Source organism: Neovison vison, chromosome 9 (assembly GCF_020171115.1).
Source record: "Neovison vison isolate M4711 chromosome 9, ASM_NN_V1, whole genome shotgun sequence".
Taxonomy (NCBI): Eukaryota; Metazoa; Chordata; class Mammalia; order Carnivora; family Mustelidae; genus Neogale; species Neogale vison.
In genome coordinates this window covers 41548251-41572355 of record NC_058099.1, presented here as the reverse complement: position 1 = coordinate 41572355, position 24105 = coordinate 41548251, and the positions used below count along the sequence as shown (strand labels likewise).

General features: G+C 35.5%; 1 protein-coding gene across 2 annotated transcripts in view; it reads right to left on the bottom strand.

Annotated features, from left to right (window-relative positions):
- Positions 1–24105, bottom strand: part of LINGO2 (leucine rich repeat and Ig domain containing 2) — a 1191160-nt gene that overhangs the window by 691735 nt on the left and 475320 nt on the right. For both annotated transcript variants that reach the window (XM_044265545.1, XM_044265546.1), the window contains exon 3: positions 14363–14451. The gene's annotated coding sequence lies outside the window, so the exon portion shown is untranslated. The remainder of the gene's footprint in view (positions 1–14362; positions 14452–24105) is intronic.

The following is a 24105-nucleotide window of genomic DNA, read 5'->3' as shown; positions in this document are numbered from 1 at the left end:
TGTCAAATTTCTGTGTCAATTGAGATGATCATGTACTCTTTTTCCTTCATTTTGTTCATCTATTACATTGACTGATTTTCGTATGTTGAACCATCCTTGCATTCCAGAAATAAATCCTAGCTGGTCATGGTGTACAATCCTGTAATCATACTACTGAATTCAGTTTTCTGGTATTTTCTTTAGAGCTTTTGCAACAATATCCGTTAGAGATATTAGTCTGCAGTTTTCTTTTTCTGCAGTGCCTTTGACTTTGCTATTAAGGTAATTCTGACTTTGTAAGATGAATCTGGAAGTTTCTTCCTTTTTAACTTTTTGGAAGAGTCTGGGAAGCATTATTGTTCATTCTTTCTTAAATGTTTGCTGGAATACACCAGCAAAGCCATCTAGTCCTGGACTTTTCTTTTTCAGCATGAGGATTTGATTAATGATTCAATCTTTTAAGGTCTATACAGATTTTTTAAAAATTTCTTTATGATTTAGTCTTGGTAGGTTGTGTGTTTCTAATTTGTCTATTTCATCAAGTTTGTGCAATTTCCTGTCATACAATTTTCATAGTACTCTCTTATAGTCCTTTTCATTTCTATAAAATTGGTAACAATGTCCTTTCATTTCTGAATTTAGTTATTTAAATCCTCTCTTTTTTCTTAGTGTAGCTGACAGTTTGTCAATTTTTTCCATCTTTCCAAAGAACCCATTCTTGGTTTTGTTCATTTGCTCTATTTTGCTTATATTTGCTCTAATCTTTATAATTTCCTTCCTTTTGCTAGTTTTGGTTTCATCTTCTTTTTCTTGTTCTTTAAGATGTAAAGCTAGATTATTGATTTGAGATATTCTTTCCTTTTTTTTAATTTTTAATTTTTTATAAACATATATTTTTATCCCCAGGGGTACAGGTCTGTGAATCGCCAGGTTTACACACTTCACAGCACTCACCATAGCACATACCCTCCCCAATGTCCATAACCCCACCCCCCTTCTCCCAACCCCCCTCCCCCCAGCAACCCTCAGTTTGTTTTGTGAGATTAAGAGTCACTTATGGTTTGTCTCCCTCCCAGTCCCATCTTGTTTCATTTATTCTTCTCCTACCCACTTAAGCCCCCATGTTGCATCACCTCTTCCTCATATCAGGGAGATCATATGATAGTTGTCTTTCTCCGCTTGACTTATTTCGCTAAGCGTGATACACTCTAGTTCCATCCATGTTGTCGCAAATGGCAAGATTTCATTTCTTTTGATGGCTGCATAGTATTCCATTGTGTATATATATCACATCTTCTTTATCCATTCATCTGTTGATGGACATCTAGGTTCTTTCCATAGTTTGGCTATTGTGGACATTGCTGCTATAAACATTCGGGTGCACCTGCCCCTTCAGATCACTATGTTTGTATCTTTAGGGTAAATACCCAGTAGTGCAATTGCTGGGTCATACGGCAGTTCTATTTTCAACATTTTGAGGAACCTCCATGCTGTTTTCCAGAGTGGTTGCCCCAGCTTGCATTTCCACCAACAGTGTAGGAGGCTTCCCCTTTCTCTGCATCCTCACCAGCATCTGTCATTTCCTGACTTGTTGATTTTAGCCATTCTGACTGGTGTGAGGTGATATCTCATTGTGGTTTTGATTTGTATTTCCCTGATGCCGAGTGATATGGAGCACTTTTTCATGTGTCTGTTGGCCATCTGGATGTCTTCTTTGCAGAAATGTCTGTTCATGTCCTCTGCCCATTTCTTGATTGGATTTTTGTTCTTTGGGTGTTGAGTTTGCTAAGTTCTTTATAGATTTTGGACACTAGTCCTTTATCTGATATGTTGTTTGCAAATATCTTCTCCCATTCAGTCAGTTGTCTTTTGATTTTGTTAACTGTTTCCTTTGCTGTGCAAAAGCTTTTGATCTTGATGAAGTCCCAATAGTTCATTTTTGGCCTTGTTTCCCTTGCCTTTGGCCATGTTCCTAGGAAGATGTTGCTGCGGCTGAGGTCGAAGAGGTTGCTGCCTGTGTTCTCCTCCAGGATTTTGATGGATTCCTTTCTCACATTGAGGTCCTTCATCCATTTTGAGTCTATTTTCATGTGTGGTGTAAGGAAATGGTCCAATTTCATTTTTCTGCATGTGGCTGTCCAATTTTCCCAACACCATTTATTGAAGAGGCTGTCTTTTTTCCATTGGACATTCTTTCCTGCTTTGTCAAAGATGAGTTGACCATAGAGTTGAGGGTCTATTTCTGGGCTCTCTCTTCTGTTCCATTGATCTATGTGTCTATTTTTGTGCCAGTACCATGCTGTCTTGATGATGACAGCTTTGTAATAGAGCTTGAAGTCCAGAATTGTGATGCCACCAACTTTGGCTTTCTTTTTCAATATCCCTTTGGCTATTCGAGGTCTTTTCTGGTTCCATACAAATTTTAGAATTATTTGTTCCATTTCTTTGAAAAAGATGGATGGTACTTTGATAGGAATTGCATTAAATGTGCAGATTGCTTTAGGTAGCATAGACATTTTCACAATATTTATTCTTCCAATCCAGGAGCATGGAACCTTTTTCCATTTCTTTGTGTCTTCCTCAATTTCTTTCATGAGTACTTTATAGTTTTCTGAGTATAGATTCTTAGCCTCTTTGGTTAGGTTTATTCCTAGGTATCTTATGGTTTGGGGTGCAATTGTAAATGGGATTGACTCCTTAATTTCTCTTTCTTCTGTCTTGTTGTTGGTGTAGAGAAATGCAACTGATTTCTGTGCATTGATTTTATATCCTGACACTTGACTGAATTCCTGTACAAGTTCTAGCAGTTTTGGAGTGGAGATATTCTTTCTTAATGATAGTATTTGTAGCTATAAAGTTCACTGTTAGCACAGTCTTTACTGTGTTCAGTAAGTTTTGGTCTGCTGTGTTTTAATTTTCACTTGTCTCGGGATATTTTCTAATATTCCTTGTGATTTCTTTTTTGACCCATTGGTTGTTTAAAAGAATTTCATTTAATTTCTACATATTTGTGGATTTTCTGGTTTTCATTCTGCTATTGATATCTAGCCTCATTCCATTGGGATTGGGAAAGATACTTTGCATTATTTTAATGTTTAAAAATTTATCAAATTTGTTTTGTGACCTAACATATGTTCTATTCTGGAGAATGTCCCATGTGAAAAATATGTGTTTTCCTAATGTTGGGTGAAGTGTTCTGTACATTTATATTAAATCCAACTGGACTATAGTGTTATTCAAGTCCTCTGTTTCCTTACTGATCTTCTCTCTCATTTTTTATTCATTATTGAAAGTACGGTTTTCATGTCCCCTAAAATTATTGTAGAGCTCTCTATTTCTCACTTCAATTATGTCAATGTTTGCTTCAGATGTTTAGGAGCTCTGATGTTTGCTACACATTATCTTTATACTTATTATAACTTCTTGGTGAATTGACCTTTTTATAAATCTATAATGTCCTTCTTCGTCTCTCTTAACAATTTTTACTTATAGTCTATTTTGTCTGATACATCATCTATTTTGTCTACTCCCTTTTGGTTACATGGAATATCTTTGACTTTTAATCTACACATATCCTCAAATCTAAAGTGTGTTTCTTGTACACAACATTATAGTTGGGAGGATCCTGTTTTTTGTTTTATTTTGTTTTAAATTGTTTTATCCAATTTGCCAGTATATGTCTTTTGATTGAGGACTTCACTCCACAGATCTGTTGTTTCTAGCCACTACATTTTAGAGTAATCACAGCAATGGATAAAAAACCACAATTCATGTATATTAATTACTAATATCAAATCTATATTTATATGATTTTTAGAGTTATACTGTGGTTATGAATATTATGACCTTGTTTTTAGAAAAAATATAAAGTATTTCATGATTCAGAGGCATTATGACTCGTTATCCTTAAATGTTTCAGAAAGAGACAGATGACAAAGGAAATGTGGTAAAATGTTAACAGCTGGAAAAATCTGGATGAAGGTACATGAAAATCCTTATTACTATTCTTGGGATCTTGCTGTATGTCTAAAATTACGTCACAACTTAAACCAATTAAAGAAAACCAAATTCAAAGACCAAAAATTAGGAACACATTAGAACCCAAATAAGAATAGAGCTTGAAAGCTCACCTTTTTTTTTTTGAAAGCTCACTTTTACCTTCTGGATTTCAGAAAGAAAGGAAAAAGAAAAATGAGTAAAGGAAATATATAAATAAATAATAACTAAGAATTTTCCAGAATTGATGGAAGACACCAACATAAAAATTAAATAACCTAAGATCAAAATAAAATAAGATCAAATAAATATGAAAAACTTGATATCTGGATATACCACAGTAAGACTACAAAGGCAACAGAGACAAAGTAAAAATATTAAATGCTGTAGAGAAGAAGGACTGATCATCTTCACGGAGAGCAATCAGGTGGATAACTGACTTCTGAACAGCAACAATGTGCACTAGAAGGCCAGCATAATAATAGACAGAATGTGCTAAAGTAAAATAACTATCAACCTAGAATTATATACTCTTTCAGTGATAAGAAAAAGAAAGACATTTATGGACAAAGAAAAACTAAGCATTTATTACCAATAGATAATTACTAAATGATATCTTAGATGTAGTTCTTCAGGCAGAAGAAAAAGATCTCAGATGAAAGATCTCATATTCAAGAAGGAATGGTAAGCAAACACACTGAGCAGTATTTTTATTTATCTATATTGAAACAAAAATAAAATTGTCATTTAGGTTAAATATTGCAACAGAAGTAAAATGTATAAAAATTACTATAAAATTAAAGGAAGCTGGATGTTCTTGTTATTCCAAGCTCTTATATTGTTCAGAAGGAGAGTGAATATTGAACTTCACACTTTAGTGAGTTTTCCTGCACATAATTACATTTCTAAGATAATCATTAAAGACTAGAAAAGAGAATAGAAGTATTAAACTAATAGAGGGAAAGATAAATGAGAATAATCAATTCAAAATAATTGGGAAATAGATCGAGAAACACAAGAATGGGTAGACAAATAACAAATTTAAAATAATGTTCAAGATTCAAAGAAAATATATTAGCATCATAATCAGTGTAAATAGACCACATACTTCAACTAACGTACAAAATTTGAAACGGTAGCTAACTCTAGTAATAAGCAGTACGATTCCACTTATGTAAAATTAACAAAAATCAGATATGTACCCCATAAAAATGTAAAATGGTAGAAATATGTCTCAAAACTATAATAAAAAGCAAAAGGATGATAAACAAAATTCAGAAGACAGGTTATCTCTGAGGGCACAAGGAAAGAGATTGGATTAAAGAAGGATGTATGGGTTACGTCAATATATGTTAATGTTTTTCTTACACTGAATGGTATGCAAAATGCTATGCATTTTGTAGTCTATTTTACAACTCATACATATTTTAAATACTTTCCATCTCTGTTCAATAAAACCAAGTAAAAAAGAAACATCTGAAATAAAAGATTTTTTTAGGATTTTATTCATTCATTTAAGAGAGAAAGAGAGAGAAATCATGAACAGGGGTGGAGGGAGAGGGAGAAGCAGACTCCCTGCTGAGCAGGAAGCCCAATGCGGGGGCTCAACCCCAGGACCCTGAGATAGTGACCTGAGCTCAAGGCAGATGCTTAACCCACTGAGCCATCCAGGCCCTGAAATAAAAGATTTTGAATGGATGTGGAATATATTGTACTACTGTTGTAATGCTAAGTTGTGCTGTCAAATTGAGAAGCACTGTTTTGATTGGGGAACCAGCTTGATTAGGTAACAGTGCAAAAACTAAACCTAGGTCAGTTCTATAGGACATTAAACTCTGTCAGGTAGCTAAATGTGACAGATTGCAAAACTGTCCTATTTTCTCTCTCCTTCCTATATCCACTCCCTTTGTAGTGTTACCTCATCGCTACTCTTGTCAAGGGGTAGAATCTATGTGTCCACTCCTTTTTATCAAGGTGGCCTTGTGACTCGCTTTGGCCAACAAAATAAGGTAAAAGCCAACATTGGGCCAATTCTAAGCATTGGCTTCAATGTTTCCATTCTTTGTCTTGAAACTGACATCTGCTGTGTAAATTTGCTCAAGCTAATCAATTGTATGATACAGACATATGGCCCAATCACTCTTGGTGCCTCAGTCACAAAATTGCAAAATAAGTGAGTCAGAGGACTAAGTTATGCTGCTTGTTCATGGAAAATATGCCATCCTCATGAGTATGTTGATGACTTTGTTAAAAATACCTTTTGCCACCCCTGTCACTCCTGGCCTATTCACAGCTGACCTCATATGTATGAGCAAGCTCAGCTGAAATCAAACTTAGGATCACCAAAACTGCCCACTGACCTGGAGACCTGTGAAAAATAATCAAATGATTGTTGTGCTAGGCAAGTAAGTTTTGGAATAGTTTATTACTCAGGGAGAAAAAAAAAAAAACTCAGTCATGCAATCTTTAAAGTACATATTAATCATAAGTAAACTTGACTCTACAATTCTACAAACACCATTATCTTTCCTTCCTATGTTTCTCTCTGAAAGTACTCATAAAACATGTTCACATGGTTCTAATTTTGTAAGTCCATGAAATACTTGGTAGCCATGAATATTCCTACTGTGTATAAAATGTTCTTATTTTGGAACATTTGAATCAAGAAAGTCTTCAAAGATGATACAGTCTGAGAAGATAGATTTTCAATTTGCTATTTCAAAAAAAGTAAGTGGGATGACGTTTCTTAAGATAAAATACAAAAACTCAAGGGAAAAAAACACAGGTATGAAACTGAAATATGCTGATCTCCCGTCTCTTAATTTATGCCACTGTGAAAACCCTGCGGTATTGTGGAGCCACAGTATTCATGAGAACAAGAGAACAGGGGTGGCAGAAGGTATTTTTAACAAAGTCATCAAGGCACTCATGAGGATGGCATATTTTCCATGAACAAGCAGCATAACTTAGTCCTCTGCTTTAACACCACACACAGCATAATGGAAATGGCACTTTCGTAATACTGGTGCTCCCACAGGGAGCTCGACAGTGAACCAGGAAAAGATCACAGGCTCTGACAGCTGATTGGTGAATTAATTAGGGGCTGCACTTTTTTAATGCTATTGTAAATCACATGTGCAGCATGAATTCAGAGTCATAAAAAGATTCCAAGGATGCAAGTGTCACACAACGGTAGGGCAAAATGTAATCAGAGTCCAGAGGGAGACCCAATGCAAATAGGTTTCCCAGAGACCTGCTGAGATTAATCTTACTTATCTCCTTTTCTGAAGGGAAATTCTAGATGGGGTGGCAAAAGTATTTAAGCTCCAAGCAAAAGAAATTGATGCCTTTTTTATCACTTCCTCTCAAGTTTTCTTGATAGAGGCTTGACTTCATATTTATAAACTTTTTAGCCATCTGTGAAATATTCCTCCTCATGGAACCTATCAAGTGATAGGATATTTTGAAGAGAGATCACAGAAAGGACCATTTTCCACTCTTCAATGACTGGGTCATTTTTACTGGTGCTTATGGGCTCTCAAAAATTCTTCTGTGGCAGGCTTAGTTGCTAAGTATATCTTGTTATATAACACATTGTATTTATGATTTTGTGATCCTGGGGATGTTATTAAACCCCTCAGCTCTAGTTTCTCCATCTGCAGAAAGGAGCTAATAAAATTCATTTCATTGGGCTATTATGGAAATTAAATATTATAAAGGGCTTACAACAGTGCCTGGCTCATGCATCACAAGTGCTATAAAAGTTGTTGCATAAATGTTGATACAAAAATGATGTCATCGTATTTCCACTGAGATCCATCACCACTGAAACTATTGATCCTTCAGTAGACCAAGCTTTCAATCTCTAACATTCTGAATGAAAATGGGCCTTTCTCAGAAAAATGAGGTCTTCATATAGTTGAAGTACAAAAATACTAACAGAGCTTTATGTATACAGGATTGAAATGTAGGGGTTCTGAGATTCACTATTTTTTTTTCCTGTTATTTTCTGTAAGCTGGGAAGAGGAACTAAACAAAGGACAGACAAATATATCTGTCAGATTGAAAAAAGGAACTAAGATTCATTTCAAGCCTCCGTCTTGGTGACAAACAGATCCTGCTGCAGGCATGGTGAGCTCCAGGTGGGTTTTGATTAGTTATCCCTCATGCCTGTAGCAGTGGCTTGCAGCAAATGCCAAGCCAATTCAATGTACATATTAATAACATTTTAACCTCTTCCAATAAAACAGTGATCACTGAACTTACATATGAGCATAGAAAGAACACACAAAAAATGTTTAAAGTTTATTCTTCATGTTAGTTCCCTTCCCTTCCCCTATCTGCTGTGCACTGAAGATAACTGTTGAGTCATGAAATGATCAACTACCATGTGCACAGGATGCATGAGGACAAGGATAGGGTTGACAGAAGCACTAAAGAGTGGATGAGGATCCCTGGCAGAATCAACCTGAGACTCTATCAGAACTGGTAAGTGTAAGGATGCCTGGGGTATTTAAGTCCCTTACTCAGAGTGACAAGACTGTGATATCCACTGATGCAAACAGGCAATCAACAGGTAATATGAAATATTTGTTAAATAGGAATAAGAAATTATTTATACTGGAAGAGTGTATTGCAGCCTGTTTCATTCTTAAAAGGACTTGGGATAGCTAACTAAGTTGCTTTGGTGTGAGATCAAAATAAATGAGAAAAAAATGTAAAATCAAAAAGATAAAATAATGCCATCTTAGTACCTACTTGACATCAATTAGCTTATGTATGGGAGAATCCAGATCTGTTGGTCTCCCTCCTCAGAAAACAGGGCTGCTATTTGTGTCAATCCTAACGAGCTACCTATAAGGAACAAAAGTAAAGGAGGGCAAAGTTCCTCTTTCTTATTAATAGTGTTTGGGACCTAACTGTCAATATGAAGAACTATGGTCACCTGGGCTGGAACCAGGACCTGAACTAGAAGCCTGAGAGATCTCTGCTACCTACCTCCAAATTTAAGCCCAAATCATCCATTTTACTTTGATCAGATTGGATGTTTTCAAGGAAAATAATAGGTCAGAGGGAACTACCTAGGGGTAAGCCCTGGGTCAGCTTAGCATTGGAAATAAAAAGGAGAAGGGCGGGGGAGGAGAATGAGGCGTTAGTAAGAAAGATGGCTGAGCTCATCCATGTAGAAGGATTTCGGCCTTCCAGTTTGAAAGGAAGAGAAGGTAGACTGGCTCCTATGTGCATAAATATTCATTGGATGACTATCCCATAACCTCATGGAGTCTCTCCCACCAAAGGATTATCTCCTCTTCCTGGGAATTCAATCTTCCTCCTCTCTGAAAGCTCTTCCTGCAGACAATGCACAGGTTGCTCCTTCTTATCACTCAGATCCCTCCTTAAAATGTCACCTCCATTGGTAAAGTCTTCCCTGACAACACAAATCCAAGCAGATCCCCAGGCTCTCAACTTATTTTAGCACTTCTTATTACTGGACACTTTCTTTTACATACTTTTATTGTTAATGGACTCTATAGTACATGCCACCCATTAAAACATAAGTTCAGGGACAATAAGGATCTCCTCTATATCATCTCCTCATATACATGTGAGTAATATATGAACATAGTAGGTGCTCCACAAATGTTTACTGAATGAACACATGCATGAATATGTGTTTTGATGGCTCCAGAAAGGTGGTAGAAAAAGAACTACTTTTGGAAAATCTCTTTTAGTACTAATTATAGCTAATACTTGCCAAGAATGGGTATTAATATATGAAGTGTTATCTTTTCTCAATCTTCATAACACTGCCATAATATAAACCCTGGGAAGAAAACTGGGGTCGCAACCTGATCAAATCTACCCTAGAGCCAAATAAAAGATGAGATCCTGTTCCTCAATGGATCCCATAGCAGCCATGTTTCAATAGATATACGCCACTGGATTCTGTTTACTCACCAGAACATGTGCAACAGATTTGGTTTTGAACCTCCTAGAAGCCTACACACATCTAAAAATAAATCTATTAGGTGGTCTACTGGAGTAATAGCTAAAAGTAATTTTCCGAGAGAAGCCTGTATTTGGAGTGCTTAGACTGGACGTATGCCCCATAATCTTCCTAATGGAGAAACTTCATAAAGGATGAAGAAAAGCACACCATGAATGACATTACCACTGTAAATGTAAGCGTGAGTTTCTAGCATCTGTAACACAAATCAGTGTAAGTCGATTGCATTGATTCAAGCTGTGGTTCAGTGAAAGCACTTCTACAGAGTAAATACAAAGATTTTAATAGTCTTGTTTACTCCATTGATAAAATTGAAGCTTACTGATGAATGAAAAAGATTCATGTCATTTGGGAAATCTTCCCTCACTATATATTTTGCCACTATGTTGCTGATTGATATTGGTTGGCAGAATTATAATGTATGGTGAGTAACAGACCAGACATTTGGTATCACTAATTAAGGACATATCCATGGGTTTTAAAACATGCATAGTTTTGGCATCTTCTCAGGAGCCAAAACACCTAGCCAGAACACTTACCTGAACCGGCTAACATGCCTATACAGACAAGTACAAAAGGGAATATCTTTGGCCAACATCTAGACTTCTTCAGAAAACAACAACAACAATAACAACTCTGGTTTCATCTAATATGTGAACAGAAGTCTAACTGAATGGCTAACACCTTATCCTAGTCATAATCCCAAATCATTAACAATAATAAATAAAATACCCTTAAAATATTTAACTTTATGCTGTAAAATGTGCTTCTAGGTAACGACATAATTGTTGGGGTCCAATTCAAGGTCAGTGAATTGGAAAAGCATGTAGTTTGTAATGGTTGATGTTAAGCCATTCATTCTTACCATGATTAGTACATGAGCATCGAGGACAATATCACACCACAAGCAGTAGTTTCACATTCTCTTTTTACAGAATAGTGAACTAAGCCCCAGAGACCTCATGTAAATTAGCAAAGTGACAGAGGCAGTGAGTGAGAACCTAGGAACACTGCACATGTGCCTAAGACTATAACCGCTAGGAACATTCATCCACGCTATTTGCAACTTCCATCAGATAGAAAAAATGCCTAGATTTTTGGAGCTAGTAAGAATCTTGGGTCTTTGCTTAGCTTTCTTATTTTATAGCTGAACTAAAACAGAGTAAACTGTTGACTTCCAGCTTCCAGAACCATTCCAGCATTTTTCTCAATAAAATTTCTTTACACATAAAAATCATCTTAAATTAAGAAAACACAGAAAATTTTAAAAGGATCACTTAGTATTAAATACTAATGATGTATGTAAAGGAGATTTCTCCACACAAAAGATCATCCAAAAAATGATAGAATAATGAAAGAAATGCAAACTGTTCATCTTTCAGGAACACTGATTAGTACATGAATCCCCAGTGAGAAGCAGCAGATCAGTCAGCCATCTTTGGGTGACATCTCTAGAAGCCGGACTGTTAACCCTGTTTACAGCAGCCCATTCTGTTTGGGGAAAAATTCTATTTTTTTTAACAGCTTTTGTTTATTTTGTTTATTTAAATGAATCCCATTTAGTATTGTTTTAAAATTTTTTTCACCCATTGGGTCACAGAAGACCCAAATGTCTCAGGACCTCCTTCAGAGTCATAGCTGGAAATACTAATTTCCCTTCCATCTGACACTGATTCAAGTTATTTCCAGAAAATTATCATCTCTAACACTTATTAGTCTTTTCTTCTCAAAACAAGGCATACAAAATTCCTCCAAACTTTTCGACTCTCTCATTAGCAGGATCGCTCTGGGCAGTTACCCTCAGTTCATCAATAACCTTCTTCAACTTTGGACTCGGGTCACAGTGTTTTAGGGGTGTTCTACTCAGAGTGCTGACCTGGTTTATAGCATTCTCCCTATTCCGTACACCTATTGTAATGTCATTCACATTCTTTCTTTTATCAGATGTAGAGTTCAGTAATTCATCAGTTGCATGTAACACCCAGTGCTCATCATGTCCCATGTTCTCCTTAATGCCCATCACCCAATTACCAATCCCCCCACCCACCTCCCCTCCAGCAACCCTTGTTTGTTTCCAATAGTTGAGAGTCTCTCATGGTTTTTCTCCCTCTGTGGCATCTACATTCTAATTACACACTGCCATCACACTGGTAACTTCTAACCCTGTGTCTATGGCTTTGTTTTTGAACAACAAAAATGTCTCTATTATCCTTTCAATTGACCTGGCTCTTTACTAATACTTATTTTAAAAAATATATATTCTGATGGCTTTAGAATGGAGAAAATAAATTTTAAAACCTCACCAAATATTTAGAGGAAATAAAGAATAACAATTAAAAAATAGGTAAATAGCTCAATACCTGTGGGGGGCAGGGCAACATTCAATCTGCCTTTGTCACTTTAGATGAAGACTTGACTGTGTGCACTGGAGAAGGAGCCAGTGGGAGTGGGGGCAGTGGGAGAGGGGACTGCAAATGGAAGTAAAAATGAGCTTTATTCTTAAAACAAGAACTAAGAGGAAATAAGATCTGTCCTTTCATTCTGCTTCTATTTCATACTTTAAATTTTTGTTAAAATGAAAGTTTCCATATGGCTTTGATGTTTCTTAAAAATCCCATCAAAATCAAAAAAATATTAAGTTTTAAAATAACCTCTACTCAAAAAAAAAAACCTCCACTCATTTAATAAATTAGTAGTATGTGTAACATTTTTTGCTGATAAAAATAAAATCAGTCTCTACCATCTGGGTACATCTAAAGACAACCAGTGTTCTCTGGGTTCACAATCAGGGGTAGATTGTAGAACTCCCATAAATTCAAGTGGAAAATATAGGTTAATTTATCAGGATTACTTAAACTGGCTAAAATAACTATGAATAAGTATACTAAGAAATATTCAAAGAAGCAATTATAATTCACAGTGTCCTCAAATCACATTAAATTTATATTTTAAGTACCATTGAATGTTCTTTTTGATTGGAAGAGCCCTGTGAATGATAGACACTTTCGTGCAGAGCAAATGAGCAGTTTCCCCTAATTCTCTTTACACGACTATCTGCTCCTTCCCTATTTTCTCATCTAAGTCAACATAATGGAGGACCTCATAAAATGTGAGCCATATGCCTCATTACGCAGTTCATGATTTAAATTTGGTCAATGATACCTTTATTATTTAAAAAAAATCTCACCAATTCAGTATAGTTTGTTCCTATTCAATTTTTCTTCCATTTATCTTTGAAATATACTTCTTTTTTCATTTAAATCTATATTTCTGTGTATAGAAAGTGTCAGTTTCCTTGGGGCCCCAAACAGCCTCTCAGATGTGTGTGTGTGTGTGTGTGTGTGTGTGTCCATCATTAATACTTGGGTAGACTGTTCATAAACAAAGGCATTCTTTCCTTGCTATCACTGTTGTCTGATAGATTTGTGAAGGAGTGACAGAAGCAGGCCTATTTCTTTTCTAGGACACCCATTTTTTCACTTCTGGTCTTCATGAGGTCATATGCAAACAACCCCATATGTCTCCCTATAGTTGCATTAAATACGGGCTTTTTTAACAGACACTAGCCAAGATTTATCTTTAATTCCTCTCTCTGTAATGTTAGGTGGTGAACAGAAAGTAACAATTGCCAATGTCTCAATTTACTCTCTGACAAAAAAAATTAAAAACTAATAAAAAATAAAACTTTGTTGTGATGCTTGATCAATCAATGACCACCAAAGCAGAGAGAGAGGAAGTAGAAAAACTAGTAGATTTTTGCAAGGAAAAGAAAATTACCTACACCACACAGAGAAAGTCCCCTTAAAAGCTATGAAGTAGTTTCTATTATTTCAGGTATATATTTTTTTAAATACAGAATGTGTAAATATTATACCTGACAAAACTAAAGAAAAAAAAAGCTCATAAATAACTCTCTTTCCACTTCAAATTAATAGTGATATATATATGTATATACATATATATATCAATATTATTATCCATGTCATAAGTGTTAATAAAAAAAATATGTTTAGCCATTATGCTATTATGCTTCATGTATAATTTGAACTAGAACATTGAACTATGTTACCATAGTATTTAAAAGGACAAAAATCACTTTAAGCAAATAAAAATGGTATCAGACTATTGTAAACATATCACATAGAACATAGATAATAGTTTTACAGAGAAAAATGTATAAGCCTAACAGTGGATTGTTAATATGCCTTTACTTCCCCCAGTCACTTTGGAGCTCACAAACCAGGAGAACTACTTAATTAAATGCATGATTAAATAAAACAAAATTAATTTCCTTCTTGTTATAAAGAAAATAAGTCTGAAGACACAAAATGGTAATTCATTTCATCCTGAAAATATAATTAAAATAAATTAAGTATTTACCTCATATGATTATAAATCTGCCGGACACTTCAGAAGCACAAACAGCACATGATACAGCGACACAGCTTTCCTGTGGTACTCTTCAATTTCTAGAAACATAAGGAAGGTGAAAGAGTGCATTTAGAGGAACATATGCCTTGGTAAAATGATGCTGATCAGCTGCAAAATGTTTATAATCACTCCACAATGCCTTTTAAAAAGTACTTCCCTACATATTCTTGTTATCATAGCATTAAATGCACAATATATTGATGAAAATTGTGTCATCTGGAACTTCCAAGATACAAAAAGAGACTCCACATCATATACAACACACACACACACACACACACACAAAACAATCACTCAATTGCACACTATTTTACTGGGAGAAGCTGTATTACTATGAAAAGTAAACTATTTGTAATTTAAATATTTTCTTATTATATACACATTACCAACATAATTTTTTCTAGTCATAACACTGAGTTTTAGGTAGTAGTGGGTGTCAGCTCCATTGTTTGTTTTTTTCCACTGACTTTACTAGATTTTAGCAAGTATTCTTATGTTTCATTATTTTCCTGGAAAAGATTCACAGAATGTGAGAAATGACTGTCATTCATTTGATAAGTTGATAAGCAATATGCAGGCATTTATGTGAATTCTGCTTCCAGATAATATACACTATAGACAGTAAAAATATAATAACTCAAAGTTTCATAACCTGTTTCAATTATTTGTACATGAAACTTTTTAATCATATTTTCTCCCATCTACCTGCTAAAAGAGAAATAAAGTTATAGGCAAAATATATAGGTACTCTGCTGCTGTCCAATGTTACGTCTCCATTTTGCCATACTCAAACACATACTATTTAGGTACAACAGGAACTGTATTACTGTATTACCTTCTTCTACATCTCCTTCACAATAAGCCTCATTCATGGACTGTTAAATTCAGGCACAAAGCTCAACAAATCAGCACCATGGACATCTGCCCTCTACCCTCCAAACTCTTTCTGAAAACCTCTAATCCAGTAGGTGACAAACAGTACTGGAGTAGAAACAGAGATGGTGGGGAAATGGTGCTCCTAACTGAGAAGTATAATTTTGTCAAGGTACCTGGTAGCAGGTTTTGAACAGAAAAAAATGAGCGTCTTCTTAAATCCATTGCAAGAGTGACGAAAAGAACCCTTAATTAATTAAGGGCTGAATTCATTTTCCTAAAGGCTACTTATTATTGGAAACTAAACATACATATTTATTATCTATAGATATAAATATGTATATATTTACATAAATACGTATTTCTGTTTAACATAGATGGGGTTGCCCGGGGAAGGGGGTTAGGGGGAGGGTGGTTGGGTTATGGACATTGGGGAATGTATGTGCTATGGTGAGTGCTGTGAAGTGTGTAAACCTGGCGATTCACAGACCTGTACCCTTGGGGTTAATAATACATTATATGTTAATAAAAAAATAAAACATTAAAAAAAAAGCAATGTTATCACAGTGAAAAGTTCTGAGCAATTCATTTTTGGATAATCCCTTAAGGCAAATAACACAGCAGCATCCAAGGAGCGTCTGAGTGGGCTAGAGCCTCTGACTTGGAATCCCATCAACGTGTTGCATAGCTTAGATTTTGGTTTACAGAACTGGTTCACCCTGCTTTAGGGAAAGGGTCATACAAAGAAAGACCGAAAGTTATAAATTGTTATATAACATCTGCATCCTCTTCATATTATGAATTTTTTTCTTTTTGGTCATAAAATAGAAGGAAGAAGTGAAACAACTTTTCTACTATGAGCCTAATTATGATGGTTTAAAAATGAAATTGAGGGGGTCCCTGGGTGGCTTGGTGGGTTAAGCCTCTGCTTTCGACTCAGGTCATGATCTCAGGGTCCTGGGATCAAGCCCTGCTGAGCAGAGAGCCTGCTTCCCCCTCTTTCTCTCCCTGCCTCTCTGCCTACTTGTGATCTCTTGCTCTCTGTCAAATAAATAAATAAATAAATCTTTTAAAAAATGAAATTGAGTATGTCCACCATAAAATAAATCATGCAAGGTAGGTAGTGCTGTCCTTTTACAAACATGGAACTGAGGCTTAGAAAGTGACACAGAAATTTTCACAAGATCAAAGGCCTTTCCCTTATATAGCACTACCTCCAAAATATCAACTATGGATAGCGTTGGTCATGGGACTGGTTAGGACAAATGTTAAATTAAATGCAATGGTGCTTAATAAAACTTAAAACTGGTAATTAGTGCAGTTGACCAGAACTGAATGATTTAAGTTTCTCAAGATTAAGATTTCAGGGTCATTAAATAAAAGTGAAATTCTGAATAAAGCTTTTTCTTTTGTCTGCTTTGCTAATTAATGTTAAATTATAAACTGATACTAAAAATTTTTATTAAGATTTATACAAAGATATAATATCCAATATTTTCAATGCCTAATAAACTGACATAATGTAAATGACAATTCCTGGAATCATAAATGTATTCAACATTACATTTCTATTAGGAAAGAAAAAATATAATATTCCATTCATTCAATTTAATTCTAATTTAACAAAAGTAGCTGTATCATTCTTAAATCTAACATCACAAAACAGCTATGCTAATGCTAAGAATTCAGCTATATAATTTGTAATTCTGATCAGAAAATTAGCAATACTATTTTCTGAAGCAATACAGGGAACAATGAAGGAAAACAGAAATAAATTCACAGAGTAATTTTGACTCTGGCATTCACTAGAACTTTTTAATATTGAAAATAAACATATTTCCAAATTTGAAAAAAAGCATAATGACATTATTACTTGATAAAATCACTCTGTAGAGATTCCATTTACAACATGTTGCCCTAGACTATGCCAAAAGAGAATGTTGCAAATATAGTACATTAAATCCTATTTTAGTATAAAATGCACATCGCTTCTTCAGTAGAGAAGAACAGTAATAAAAGGAGAAATTTTGATTCTTCTCTGTTTTAAGTGGCCTAATTTTAAATCACTTTGTTTGGTGGCTCCCGAAAGAACGATGAGGAGTTCACTCTGGATTGCTTTGGTGACATATTTCCTTTTGTTCTTGACTTTCTTAGTGATGTACATGATACAGATACTGGTATTTTTATTTGCTTTAATCTTTCAAAACCTGCAAGTGAAAAAAAAATACGCTGCTATCTTTTTATTAGGTCAATCAAGTTAAAAGTTTTCACTGTGCTTAAACTTTTAAAAAGTTGAAATTCTATTATAGCTACAAATTTTTGCAAGTAAACCATGTATTTTCTTTGACCTTAAAACACATCTCTTAAAAATCTATCTCTAAATCACACACACACATACATGTAAGATCATTTTTGTGACTTGTATACATTAAAATAATAATAATAACAAGTATGCACCAAATGCTTTCCATATGCAAGGCACTGTTTTAAGTACTTCCCATGTATTTGCTCACTTAATTCTCACAACAATCAGATGAAACTATTTCTATCCCAATTGAAAAATGGAAAATTGAGGCACAGAGAGGCTGACTAACCAAGTATTTAACAGAGCTGGCATTTAAATTAAGTTGTATAAATAAGATGTGGTCCATACATACAATGGAATATTACTCAGCCATGTGGTCCATACATACAATGGAATATTACTCAGCCATCAGAAAGGATGAACATCGAACTTTTGCATCAACATGGATGGAAGTGGAGAAGATTACGCAGAGTGAAATAAGTGAAGCAGAGAAAGTCAATTATCACATGGTTTCACTTTCTGGTGGAACATTAGGAATAACATGGAGGACATTAGGAGAAGGAAAGGAAAAAGTGAAGGGGGGGGAATTCAGAGGGGTAACAAACCATGAGAGACTGTGGACTCCGAGAAAGAAACAGAGGGTTTTAGAGGGTAGGGGAGTAAGGGGATGGGTGAGCCTGATGATGGGTATTAAGGAGGGCATATATTGCATGAAACCCTGGGTGTTATATGCAAACAATGAATCTTGGAACACTACAACAAAAACTAATGATGTATTGTATGGTGACTAACGTAACACAGTGAACATTTTAAAAATTAATTAATTAGTTAATTAATTAAGGTGCACGACTCCAGAGCTTGAACTATTAGCAATAATGTGATAATATCTCTGATTACAACATACTGATAATGGCATTCTGATAACAGTATGCATAAAAATGTGCCTTAACTATCTTAACCATACTTCATTAAAAAAAAAAAAAAATCAAGCCATAGAAGTTCAAATAGGTGGCAGAGACGGGTTAGTGAAAAGTGATAGAGTTAAATCTTTTTAAGAGATGGCCATTTCCACCTAGTCTACCAAATATCTGTAATGTCTGGTAGAGCACCAAATATGTAGTAAACCAGTATCCAACATGTATTTATTATATAAGTGGATTAATGAATAGATTGAGAAACTTATGTGAGCATGGGCATTTCTGCAAAACCTGGAATTGCAAGCTCCAAACATACTTATTGAGTAGACTAGTCTAGACATCAGTATGCATTTTCATTGGGTTCTCACTTTCCATCCCTCACCTTCAACTCAATTTTCCAACACTCTTGAGTAGTCTCTTGAGCCCTAGTCACCTGTGTTCCATTTACAACTGCCTAATTCATATTCATTAAATTCTTGTTCTATATAATAAACTTCATTTAATAAACTAATGAAAAAAGCCAATCTGATTCCAGTTAATATTAGTACATTTTAATTGAGGCTTTTGAGAGAAAATATTAATTGAGGATAGTAATCCCAATGGTGAGAATGCCAGGTATTAGTACTGTACATCAGAAATCCAAACCCAAAAGCCCAAACTACTGTTGTCTTGAACTCTGTCACCTCCTCAGGTACATCCTGAATCTGTCTTCTTGTCTTTCATTGCCACACTCCATCCAAGCCATGATCTATCACCTGGATTACTCTCATGGTCTTCTAACTGTCTGCTTGTCCTCCTGCCCTTCCAACCCATCTTCTACATTCCAGCCAGAATTATCTTAAAATATCAATTGGATCATGTTTCTCAATAAATAATGACTTTCTTTGGTACTTCACAGACTTTATATTTCTTTCCCTCTCTCCTCCTCTCTCTCACCACTCCTTGCCCTCTCCCCTCCCCCTCCTTCCTTTTTGGTCACAGTTGACTTCACTCTCACCTCTTGACCTTCTTTCCCTCACTCAACAGATTCCATCTGTGCTAGAAGCTTAGCCTCATTTCAAAGCTGTTGAACATGGGCTGTTCCTCTGTTAGAGCAGTCCTCTCCCCACACTTTGCCCAGCTATTTCCTTCCTATCCTAGGTTTCAGCTTTAATGTCACTTTCAAATATTTACCTCACTCTAAATAGGAGTCCTCTCTGAAATTCTATTACAGCTTTCTTGAGTTTTCCTTGCCTGCCATTTCTTTCAGAATAATGTACTGGTTTTGAGCACAAGTTTTATACTCACACTTACTGAGTCTGAATCTTCAGTGCACCACTTGCTAAGCTGCATGCCAGTGGAGAAGTTCTTTATCCTTGCTATGCTCCAGTTTCCTTATTATAACATGAGATACAATGCTATCTACCCAAACAGATGGTGTTAAGGACTAAATGAGTTACATGCAAACATTCAGAACAGTGCCTGGCACATTAAGCACCAATAAATGTGAGCTCTCATTACTCAGCGAAATTATATTTATCTATATTTATATTTATAATTATCTATAATTATATAAGTTATAATTACATTTATCTGAAATTACATTGATTATATTTGCCTTTCTTATAAGCATGCCAACTCAAGATGAACAGGAACCATGGTTCTATTCTTCCTACAACAAATTTGGTACAATTCTTAGCTTAGGAAGAGCTCAGTCAATACTTATTGAATAAATCAGCTGAATAAATGCATAAATCTATGAATGCACAGAAGAAAGAATTTGAAAAAAAAATACAGGTCAGCCATCTTTGGGTACATGGGATTTCTGATACAGATAAAATTATATAACAGAGACTTAGGGATAATATACGGCAGTCTGTTTCACTTGTTTGGGAAGTTCACTGGATCTAAAGAAAAATCTTAATCTTGGATCCTTGCAATCATTTCTCAATCCAAAGGAACCTAAGAAATGACTAACATATCTGAAAAAAATTGTTGGGAAGTTGCTTTATCCCCTTTCATTTTTGTCTTGATTTATCATTAGTAGATTAAAAAAAATGTGATGACTCTCAGGAAAAAGTTCTGATAAAATATTTCTGAGTTAAAAAAACAATCTCTTCACCATCATCAAAGCTTCAGTACAGTTCTTCATGACTAGATTGTAGTCCAAGAAAATCTCAAAACCCAGTTTCTCACATAATTCATCTTCTAACTTTGGCTCTGATCTCTTTGAATTGTTATTTTAAACCTAAGGCATAATCAATGAAAGTGTCCTGCTGACACTTTTTAGAAGATTACTGCTACCTAACTTCTCAAAAAAAAAAAATGTTGACTCATATAGCAAAAAAAAGAAAATGATGTTAGATATCCAGAGTTCATAACTCTTATAACCTCCATTTAAAAATGTAGATTTGGGGACAAAGGTATAAAAGAAAAATGTGCATACCAAATCCTGTTGAGTTGCTCTTTTTTCTGCTTTCTTAGGAATATTCATTTCATCTTTTAATATCTTATAGCTTGGAACTCATCTTGACAAACACTTTGGACAGGGTTTGTGTTTATCCTTCCATTTGTTTCTCTAATACCAGAGCAGAGGTATTATTGTGTATTACTTAAGAACTGGGCCTCTGGAGTCATTCTGAAAGATGGATCAACCCTAGTTTCTTCTGATACAGATATTGTTCCTTTTATAAGATATTGGAAAATATATTGAACGATATTGTCCAACAATTCTCTTACTCACCATATATTTATTGAATAAATGCCTTGGGTGGGGACTAAAACTGAAGAGGAAAATAGGGCAAATTGCTGCCCTGGGGGGTGGGGGGAATCATAGATCACATACTGCCGTTTCAGATACACTGGGAAATCTCCCTCCATTGCCTGCATACTTAAGTTGTGTGTAGGAGAATTTCTATCACACTCTAATGTGGTAACTGTGTGCCAGGTAACCTAACCTTGTCTATTAATGAACTCATAAGGTCATGTTTCTCATCAAGAAAAGGAGACACCTGGACTCAAAATTCAACACATCTCTCCCTACTTTATTCATCTAATAAGGAACAGAGCCAGGTTTTAACCTTGTGGTTTGTGAATTCAAAACTCCAGACTGTTTCCAGCTTTGTTTTTGGTTTTGTTTTTTGGTTTGTTCTTACCTCAGTCTGCTTTTCTCTACATTCACTTTTCTGACAAAGTGGATGGAAGGCTCGTAACCAGATGGTAGTAAGGACCAGTCCTTTTAAGTTCTTCCTCTGGGAAAGAGGTAAGATAGCAAATCCAACTCCATCCAGTATTGTTTTCACAATAGACATTCCAACTAGCTGTGTACAGTCTCTGTATCTTATCACCACTGCCTCAGCCCTTCTACAGAAGGCAGATAGAGAAAAACAGGATGTGGGGAAAGGAAAAAACAAAAAGCAGGAAGGAGAGAGAAACGGGGAGATGGATGGACTATGTTTGCCTAGGGAAACATACACCTGGTTGCTGGAGCTGATGATCCGCTCATAGAGGGTCAGACCTACACTGGATGAATCAACTCCTGGGCTAGAGTCCTATCTCTGCAGAGAGCACCACATCATATTCAGTACTGGTCCCACAATGTGTTCCTTTTAATAGTCTAGCTTAAGTAGTATCTGGAGAATTTTGAAAGAAAAAAACTATAGTAACGATTAGGAAGGAGAGTGTAGACTACTGAGAAACAGGCTCTTCTCAGTGCAAGTTAATGACTCAATCATCCATAAAATAATTTTATTCTAGAAGGACCCATAAAATGATCTGGCCCCAAGCCATATTTGAACACAACAGGAAGTAGAGATCCAGGGAGCCTGAATAAGTCACTGAAAGCAAGCTGAGATGGGAGCAGGACCTAGGCTTTCAGACCCTGTAATGAATGTTCTCTGACTCATTTCACCCTCAAAGGACACTGCTGCCAATGTCTAATCACAGTGGTTGGGTTTATTTTTTTTTTAAGCATTTTTTTTTAAAGATTTTATTTATTTATTTGAGAGAGTGACAGTGAGAGAGAGCATGAGCGAAGAGAAGGTCAGAGAGAGAAGCAGACTCCCCATGGAGCTGGGAGCCCGATGTGGGACTCGATCCCGGGACTCCAGGATCACGCCCAGAACCGGAGGCAGTCGTCCAACCAACTGAGCCACCCAGTGGTTGGGTTTATATTCAGCCCTTTCCTGCGATGACTGATCCCTGAGCCTGTCTGCGGCCCAGGGAAGGACAGGTGTGACCTTCATAAGAAATGGTCCTGTGGGGCACCTGGGTGGCTCAGTGGGTTAAAGCCTCTGCCTTCGGCTCAGGTCATGATCCAAGAGTCCTGGGATCGAGCCCCGCATCGGGCTCTCTGCTCAGCAGGGAGCCTGATTCCTCCTCTCTCTCTGCCTGCCTCTCTGCCTACTTGTGATCTCTCTCTGTCAAATAAATAGATAAAAATCTTAAAAAAAAAAAGAAAAGAAAAAAAAGAAATGGTCTTGAATTCATGAAAGTCTTTCCAGTGTTGCCATCCAGTCACCTGAACACTGGAATATCAGTACAACCCCGTAAGTGACGAATGGGGGTGGAAAGGGGCTGATGGAAACCCGACTACACTGGACTTTCTTGAGCCTGTTTCACATTCATTGAACTATGTCTCTTGGCATGTCCCTGGCCTTGTCAAATCTTTGTTTTAAATTTTCTCTTCTTGCAAATAACCTCTCAGTGAGAGTCAGCACCAAAGTCTGGATTCAATTTTCATAGGTCAGCTTTTAGGCTTTATACATAGTCCTTAATAATACAGGATATTGCTTAGGGATCTTGAGGAGGTTTTAATTTACTTTCTTAAAACTTTTTTTACATCATTATTCATTTTCCCAGGTACTGTTATAAGATAGTTTCACTGTTATGGATATAATTCTAGAGTCATGAGTCAGTATTTTGTGTTTTCAGAAATATGATTTCAAATTAATAAAATATCAGGGATTTTTTTCATACTATATACACTGCCATATATTTAAAATAATTTGTAAGGACTTATGGAACTATGCTGATTATGAATATTGCTAAATTTTTCAATTATTTTGAATATGTTTAATAATAGGAAAGCATACAGTTAAATAATATAAGATAATTTTGTATTAAAACTTAATTATAGAAAATAGATTCTACTTCTAAGGCAAATCAGTGTTTATTATTTTAAAAATACAGGAATTTTGAAAAGTAAATTTTAATTAAAGCTACAGTAAGATGTCTTTGAATTAAAGGTAGCCATACATACACATACTCTCTGATGTAAATCATTCAGTTAATTGGTGGAGTGATAAAAATTGGAAAACAGCTAAAAAGAATGATTTCGAGTCTTCCCAGCACCTCCTTCTTGAGATAATAACACAAAGAACCCATTCCATAGCAAGACATACTGTAATCTATTTCTGATATTTTCCTTTCGTAAATGATGATTACGTTTTGACTTTTTTCAATTACAAAATCAGAAATGACCTAGATATAGTAGTTATTCAAACCCCCCAAAATATAGACAGAATTGAATTCAAAGGTTCTCAATACCTGTCATATTGCTCTTTTTTTTTCCCCCCAAAGGAGTCATTTATTTATTTTAGAGAGAGAGAGAGAGAGAG